The following is an 8,934-nucleotide window of genomic DNA, read 5'->3' as shown; positions in this document are numbered from 1 at the left end:
GGCCACGCCCACCAGGGCCGAACCACGTTCGCCGTGCGTCCATCCAGAAAGGTCCCGCCCACCGCGAGGGCCTGTGACGTCATCGCGCCGAGGCGGGCATCCGCTGGGCCCAGCCCCCTCCACTTAAAGGGCTGCGCTCATCATGGCGGCGCGCAGCGTGCCGCTTGACCCAGGGGTGTCCGAGTACGATTAAGGGACGAGACTGTCTCGTCCGGAGTCCTCAATTCTCCCGAGACCTAGCGATCCCTTTCAGCCCCTGTGCGCCGGTGAGCGCCACCCGCAGGCCGGCCCTTTCCTGCGGGTCCGCTGACCCCGACGACCCTCAGGTTCGGCGCACCGGAAGTGCTCGCCCTCTTCGCGCCTGCTCCCGGAAGTGGCTCTTCTCTCCCCCCCCACCCTCAAGGCGGCTCAGCTGGCTCCGCGGGCGGGCCCCAGGGGCCAGCTTGTGCCCCGGGAGTTTACCTGGGCGTCCCTGGAAAGGCCGGGCCGCGGCCGGGGAGCACCCTTCCCCAGCAGCCTTAGGCTGTGTGACCTCGGGCAGGTTGCATAACCTCTCTGAGCCCCCGGGGACGTCAGGGCAGAAGGGGTGGTGGCGTCTGAGTTGGGCTGAACTGTAAAGCGCCCGCTGCAGAGCATGCCCGCTGCACTCTGGTTTGTCTGCTGGGACTGCTGGCCGCCGACAGACGTCAGAAGCAGCTGGCAGTGGTGGCCAGCAGGCTGACCTCCCCCCCCCAATTCAAAGGACTGACACGTCCCTTCTCTCCGTGAAGTGCCGTCCACACGCTCAGAGGAAGCCTGGAGGGGTCCCAGACCACCTGCCTGGAGGTGCTCCAGGTTCCCTCTTTGAAGGACAGGTTGACGTCTCACTGAAGCCACAGAAGAGAGGGGGGCAATGCAAGGCTGCCTCTTGCTTTAAGCAACAGAGAGGAAGGGGAAGCTCCCCAGAGAGCCTTGACCTTTTTCTCTCTCTCGCTTATTTAGGGTGCCAGCCCCCTGGCCTCTGCCCCACAGCACTGCAAGCAAGAGGGCAGGATGCGTGATTTGGGGGTTTTGCTTTTCATTTGCATGCATAGCCCCTGAGACAGCCGAGCCTGAAGACACCCTGATGCCAAAGCACCTCCCGTTACCCTACGACTCTGAACCTCTGGAGTCTAGTGAATGGATGTTGGCATGTACGTCCACGAACCACAGGACAGCAACTCATTCCTTCTCGCTCCCACTGTCCTCTAGCTGTGGTCTAGAGGGGTCTAGTGGGGTCTTCCCACAGAGGAAGCCTATTAGAAAGGAAATCCCCGGCCCCCCTCCAATCAGATCTGAAGCAGAATCTGCATTTCCCCAGAATCTAGGGGTTGCTCTGCCTACTGAACTTGGAAGCCTTCCGACTCACGGGGTGGTCTGGTAGGAACTGATGTGGTGATACAGCACATGTAAGGAGAGACGGGTCCGCAGAGCCACAGTCGGGTGGCAGAGGGGTTGTGTCCTGCGTTTGGGCACTGCCAGAGGGTTGATTCAGAAGACGAGGAACATGGATAGCTGGGCAGTCTGGGCGAACACCATGGCTACGCGATCCTCTGCTCAACGGAAAGACCAGTTCACCCATTGCGACCACACTTGCTGGTGAGTGAGATCTCATGGAATCTGTCTCGCAGGAAAAACGGTTCAGAAAGTCCCATACGCTTTTAAACTCCTTGTTCCCCCCTTCCACGCTGTATATTTTCATGCAATTGATTACATTTTCAGCTCTCTAAGGTAAGGAGGAATATGAGATTCATTCACATTTGTCATTGTAATCTCAGCACCAGGAATAACACTTGGAGCGTAGTATATAATCAATAAATATTTGTTTTCGATGTTGGGTTTAAGTAAATTACTCTTGTGATGCGACTATATAACAGTTTAATTGCCCCATAAGAACATTTTCCAGTGATTTATTCGCCTGCTTTTGCTTCTCTATTTTCTTTAGTAATGTAGTTTTGGAGTGGTTTGTTTGTATAGTCATTTATCAGACATTTATTAAGTATCCATTCCATAGCAAACACGGAGCTGGTCCAGGGCATGCAAAATTGACGGGTGTTCCGTTCCTCTTCATCAGGGATGTAGCCTGGTGGGTAGGCAGACATCAGGTGTGTAGCTACAGAGGCCTGAGCATGTGCAATTGCAAAGCCATACGCTGCTGCTCTGGATGTGGGTGCTGAGCGAGGGAGTGGGGAACCCTTAGTCCTGGCCGTACCTACAGGAACACCTGGCATGAAAACAGAGTGCCCAGCCCGGCTACCCTCTCTCGGTCCCCAGCTTCCTCCCACAAGATTTATCCTGTGTCCCCTGAAAAGGGGCAAAGGTGCCACACCTCTGCCCCAAGGAGAGGACCTTATCTGAGAATCCGAGTGTAATCTCTGCTTCCAGTCTACTCCCCAAATGGTGTGATTTTCTTTTCTAATCTTGGCCTCTTAACATGTGTTCATACCACCGTGGGACGTGAAGTCACTGCCCTGAAACACCCTCATCCCTGTCCTGCTGCTGACTCTTCATCCCTGTCACCTCTGCTCAGCATCTTGCGTGCTGACCCTGTAAGGACTGGAGGCGTGCACTTTAATTTCAGGGGAACGTGGCCACCACGCTGTTGGAGCACACGCCCGTGCCCTTTCCTTGGGGGCATGAAGGTATCACACGTGTTGGCGTGCCCTCTGCACCTAGTGGAACCATTCCCTTCATTTGAGACCAGAATCCAGGGAATTCTATTGCAGTCATGCAGTAGAACGTGCCTCTGAACCCAGAGAACGAGGCTGCACCCCTTCCCACCTCAGGGCAAAGCACAAGCTGTTTTCCACGAACCCCGCCAGGTAGAGGGAAGCAGCCCCAAATAAAGGCTCTTAGAGAGAGGGAGGGAAAGAGAGAGGAAGGGAAGAAGGGAGGGAGAGGGAGACAGGGAGAGGGAGAGGGAGAGACCTGCTAGGTCTTAGGCCTGCTGGCATTTCTTGAGCCTGTGAATGCAACTGGGATCATCCCTGACTCCCTCCCTCTCTGCACCCACCCTCTTGTCTTAAACTCCTTACAACTGACTTTTATAATTAGATACATCCGAGAGTATACACTAATCTGTAGGTCTGACACACATGGCATGGAAACTAAATATCAAGTCATCTCTATTAATGAGAAACAGTTTTAAAATGTAGCATTTGCTCCCGGGACTGGTGTGGCTCAGTGGTTGAGCGTGGACCCCTGTACCAAGAGGTCGTTGGTTCGATTCCCAGTCAGGGCACATGCCCAGGTTGTGGGCCTGATCCCCAATGGGGGGCGTGCAGGAGGTAGCCAATCAGTGTTCTCTCTCATCGATGTTTCTCTCTCTCTCTCTTCCCCCCTCTGTCCCTCCCCCTCTATCTGAAGATAAATGCAAAAAAAAAAAAAAAATTTTAAATAAATAAAATGTAGCATTTACTTATAAGCCTTATTTTAATTTAACGTGTGAGAGGTTCCCGATATAATATTGTACATGGAGTTGAAAAATAGAGATGGTAAAGGTTTTCTGTGTTTCTGTTATGGTATTAGAATTACTGTGTTTGCCATTGATGTTCTGTACAATTGTAAGAGCGCATAAGCTTGCAAAGTTTTCATCCTTCCACAATATCTTTAATAGAGAAGAGGGGTTCAGATCCTTGGTAGCCAGGTGCTGGTGTTGTGGGGTGGCCATACCAAATGCATTACAGACTCCTAAATGTTTTTAGCAGCCCTGATAAAAGATGTCTTTGTTTTGCACCCTGTATACTTTGTTGCAAAATAGCTGTGCGCTTGACCTGGGTGTCCCTGGACCTCCGTTTGTACAGAGGGGCCGAACTCATCCTTGTTATCCTTCAAATAACTTTAAAGCTACCGTTTGTCCGTGTGTCAGTTACAGCAGCAAGTCTGCCTGATCACGCCTGTTCCTGGAAGCTGTCATAACGCAGGTTATTGGAAAGAGATCGTCATTTCCATTAGGAGCAAAGATATAAAAGATATAAAAGGGGATCATTTCCCTGTCCAAGGCCTGAAGTCTAAATAAATCATGTGCCTAATCACCTATCTTCATATTTTTGCTCACAATTTAAATGAACTTGATGTAGTGTTTAATATGTTTTCATTGATTTTTAAGAGAGAGGAAGGGAGAGAGAGGTAGAAACACCGATGGGAGAAACGGATTGGCTGCCTCCTGCACGTCCCCTACTGGGGACTGAGCCTATGCCCTGAGGGGGTTGAACCGGACCTCTAGGCTGGCCCTCTGTCCCCTGAGCCACTCTGGCTGGCCTATTTAGTGTTTAATATACGACAAGGATGGCACTAAGCCCTAGAAAAATTTTTTTTTTTTTTTAATCTTAAGATGAACTCCACGTTTAACTCAGTACTGTTCTTGCTGGAATGGCTTTGCTCAGTTTTCCGTTCCGTGAGGTCCCGCTTCCTTCCCAAGGCGGACAGGGGGCCCCACTGCCTTCCAGGCGCTTTGGGAACACACTCAGCCACCGGCTGTGGGGGCTGACCACAGCCTCTCCGTTGTCCCGCGTGGCTCCTGGGCCCTGCCCTTTGGGCCGGGGTGGGCTTCCTCTGGAGCAGGGAGCTCCTGCAGCCCGCGGTGTCCCCAGCGTGGGGAAGAGCGAGGAGTCTCCAGGCTGCGTGTTTCGGACCTGTCTGACTCACGATGTCGTTGTCGCCCACTGTTTGAAAGGGTCGCTCAGGAAGTGGACACGTTCTGACTCGCCACGTGTCTCGGTGCTACAGGCACCAAATGCATGAAGAGCAAGGATGCGTAGAAAGTCATGGAGCTTTCGGCGCCCCTATCAGAACGTAGGCTTCCGAGCGAGGGTTTCATCCACACAGTCCTGTCGCGAGCTCACAGTCTCCGTGATCCCCGTGTGCGTGTCTGCGCATGTGCTCATCCAGCGGTCTCCCCTAGAAGTGCGCTGCGCGCTAGCGTTGCCCCAACCCTGGGGGCTGGTCAGAACGAGACAGCTCGCCTTGCAGGACAGGAGTTTAAGCCTTAAGTGGAAGGTGACACCAGGTCATACAGGCCCCTACGCAGCCCGGCCCCTGGCGTCAGGCCCCCTGTGGACACCACAGGACCTCTAGGCTGAAGACTGGCCAGTGGAGTCCAGGGAGTAGGGCAGGGGTTTGCCAAGCGCATCATTTGGGGCTGCACCGTAGCCGCAGAAAAAGGCACTGGCTCTCTTGGCATTGTCTCCAGAAGGTTAGGGTATTTGGCTAAATACCCCAGGGAGAGGCAAATGATAAACACGATGTAAATTGGTTTCTTTCTATCCAGGCCCAAGTCAAGACTGTGGACACCTGCTGGGCCGGGAAGCAATAGACTCTCACTGAACCCTGCAAAGCCCCAAGTGGAGCAGAGGGAAGGCATGCAGTCGGTGCTCGGTGAGCGCTCATCGCGAATCGACTGCGAGGACTCCGGCAGAATGACTGGCGCAGGGCTGCAGGATTCTCGTTCCATCTGCAACCAGGTGGGTGTGAGCCCAGGGGGGTTTTGGGGGGTGTTGGCATCACCTCCAGGAGCCCTGGAGCGATGGACACTCACGTGCAAGAGAGGCCGGGCTGCCAGGCGTGTTGCACATGCCTCAGGGGTCTCCGGTGAGTGCGTGGACAAGGGCCGTGTCTATCTGGGTTTTAGAATTCACACACCTCCGTCTGAATCCAAGCCGCTCGAGTTACAGTCCCTCACTTGGTGTGGCTGTGGACACATTACATACTGGCACAGTCACAGACTGCAAGCTCACTCGATGGCACTGGAGGTAAGTCAGCAGTTATGTTTGCTGGTTCATGCCGAGTCTGATTCAGAACCGGACTCCGCCACTTACGGCTGTGTGACCCTGAGAAGGTTACTTAACCTCTCTGTTCCTCCGTTCATTAATTTACACATTGTGGATAATGCGCCTAAATTGTAGCATGTGTATGAGGTCACATGAGTTAATGTATGTAAGGAGCATAGAATGCTGTATGTCACATGCTAAGAACTGTGTAACTGTGGGACTGTTATTATCCTGAACCATGACCATATTAACATTAAATGCATTTCGTTTACCAGCTCAAAATAATTGTAAAATGCTTGTTAACCTATGCAAGGGGATAATGATTATATTTAAAATTTTAAATGTTTCTGAGTCCAAATGAATTAATATATGCAAAGAGCATAGAATGATGTTTGTCCCATACTTAACTATATTATTGTTATTATCTTTAACCACAATCATATTTATGTCAAAAACATCGAGATTACTACATCAAACTAATATTTTCAAACACTTTAACATTGGCATGAAGCATTTGATTATTTTTCAGTTTTTTAAGTATATTGAAAACAAATTATTAAAATGGCAATGCAGTTATACGGTTAAAATGGAAATGCAATAATATAGAATACATTTTCTCTCTTTAGATGAAAACTATGTCTCCAAGAAATTCAAATCCTTGGAACTGAATCCATTTTAGAATTCTAATTCATTTTTCTTGCAATTTATTGATCTGGCATTATTAAAATATTCATCTCTCTGAGCTAATGTGGCATCCCAAACTTAATTTTCACAGCAAAGATGACATGAATAGGACATGATCCATAATCACTTTCCCCCCCCCTAAGCCTCATGCAGTAGACGCTCCATTAGAACGACAGACTCGTCAGTCAAAGAACACCATGGAACCTTCCAAATAAATAAACCCTAAGAAAAAGATCATAAAGTAATAGAATTTCCATGCAAAATGTTTGCTCAGAATATATCTTCTTCCCTGTTTCTGAGTGGACTGGGGTACAACCCCACTGCCCTGGTCCGTTGTTTGAGATGATTAGGGGTACTTGCAGCTGTTGTGAGCGGGGGGACTTGACACCACAGTGCAGTCTGGTAGGCTGGGTAGGACGAGCCCAGATGCACTGCAGCTCCAGAAAGGGTGGGCTGGTCCCTGGGGAGCCCAGCACAGGGACTGCCGGGAGCAGCGGCCAGACCAGTTCTGAGGCTCATCGGCACCCCCGGCCGGCAGCTTCCCCAGGAAGAGGGTGGCCGCGATGTGACCACGGCAGCAGGTCCCGCTGCAGCACCTGGAGGCCGCCAGCCCCCGCTCCTGGAGGCTGACCGGGAAGTTCTCCGTCTCAGGCCCATCCCAGCAGCTCGTCTGCAAGGCTGCTGGTCAGCCCGGCTTTTAAATCCACCTTAGCATCTACCTAGAGTCTGAGTACTTGCTGGCGATGCCAGGGGCTAGTAGAGTTCATTCTGTGCACATTTCTGGGGCGTCTGGCCACGTGGTGTCTCACTGGGAGAGGACACTGGCGTCTCAGGTTGTGTTTGAGCGCGTAGGACCATTCCCGCTGTGGCCGGCAGGGCTTGTGAGTGCTAGTCGTGGTGACAGTCGTCATTCCAGTAGGAGGGGAAGGGGAAGGGACGGAGTAGCAGCAACAAGAAGAGGAAGAACAATTGTTCGTGTTTGTGGGGCGTCGTGCCGGGACCTGCCGGGGACGCTCCCAGGCAGGACTGGCAACACTTAGGAAGCAATGTCAGGCGTCCTCGAGTCGTAGAGACGGTGCGTAGAGAAGGTCAGTCACTTGTCGCCGCTGATCGGGCTCATACCCGGTCGCCAGGAATGCAGAGCCGTGCAGTAGGCGTCCCGCCCGGGGTCGTGACGCGGGCTCCGTTATTTCAGAGGCTCGTCCTGTGACAGTGCTTGGAACTATGTTTTGACTCTGTTAAGCCTCAGTGTCCTCACCGGTGGGACGTTAACAGGAGTCATCACCAACCTCACTTTCTCGCGGGGTCGCTGTGAGGAGGAAAAAAAGTCGATGTTGAGAAAGTGTTTTGTGAACTGTCCACTCTTCATCAATGAACGTGGGCGACGGTCCTACTGCTATGAAACGTTCTGGGTTCTCGGAGGGAGAGGAGGGAGCCGCTGTAGGGCCGAGCAGCAGGGAGTGCTGGGGGGCGCGTCAGGAACGCCGGCCGCATGTGCGCGGGACAGGGCGTTGGGGTTCCCGTCCCTGGCTCCCCACCCAGCTGCACGCCCCTGGGGGAGCTCTGGGACACTGTTGATGCCCAAGACTGACTCTGCTCTCAGAAGTCATATCTCATTGGTCTGCAGGGGGCTCAGACACCGAAATAGATACACATACCTGTGTGCACGTGTATTTGTACAGGTAAGTGTGTGTGCATATGAGTGTATATGTATGCTGTCTCTGTGTCTCTGTGTGCATGTGTGTGTGTGTCTGTGTGTCTCTTTGAGTGTGTGTGTATGTGTGTCTGTATGCGTGTGTCTGTGTGTGCATGTTTGTGTGTGTGTGTCTGTGTGTCTTTGTCTCTGTGTGTGTGCGTCTCTTTGTGCGTGTATTTGTGTCCGTGTGTGCGTGTGTGTATGTGTGTCTCTGTGTGCGTGTTTTTGTGTGTGTGCGTGTGTGTCTCTCTGTGTGTGCGTGTGTGCTCCCAATGTGTAGTCGGGGGTGAAAATGACTGACTTGCACCAACAGATTCTTTCTGCTGATTGGGGACTGTGGTCACCTGTGCCCCTTCCCGTTGACACTTGTCACGCGGTGCCCCATCCGACGACCCCCTTTCCCTCTCAGTGCTGGGGTTGCATGATGTGTTGTGTGGCCTCGTGCTGATGACGGAGGGAGGCTCTGGGAGGGTGTGTTCTGCTGAGAGGAGGGGGACAGTGTCTCCCCTGGTCTCCAGGGCCTGCTTTGGACCGTGGTAAACACCAGAGCACCAGGCAGCGGAGTTTTAAGCTGAGAAGTAGCATTTCTTTGTTTTTTGTCAAAATAAGGGCTCTTTAAAATAGAAGCATGCACCCAGCTACATCTTGCAACACTGGGGTCTCTCACCCACGTCCTTCGCCGATGGGATGACCTTTCGATCGTTGTTTATCATTGCTGAGCCCTGGCCGGTGTGACCCAGAAAGTTGCGGGTTCGATCCCAGCTATGT

The sequence above is a fragment of the Molossus molossus genome, unplaced genomic scaffold (assembly GCF_014108415.1).
Source record: "Molossus molossus isolate mMolMol1 unplaced genomic scaffold, mMolMol1.p scaffold_m16_p_2, whole genome shotgun sequence".
Lineage (NCBI taxonomy): Eukaryota > Metazoa > Chordata > Mammalia > Chiroptera > Molossidae > Molossus > Molossus molossus.
This window is presented reverse-complemented; position numbering follows the sequence as displayed.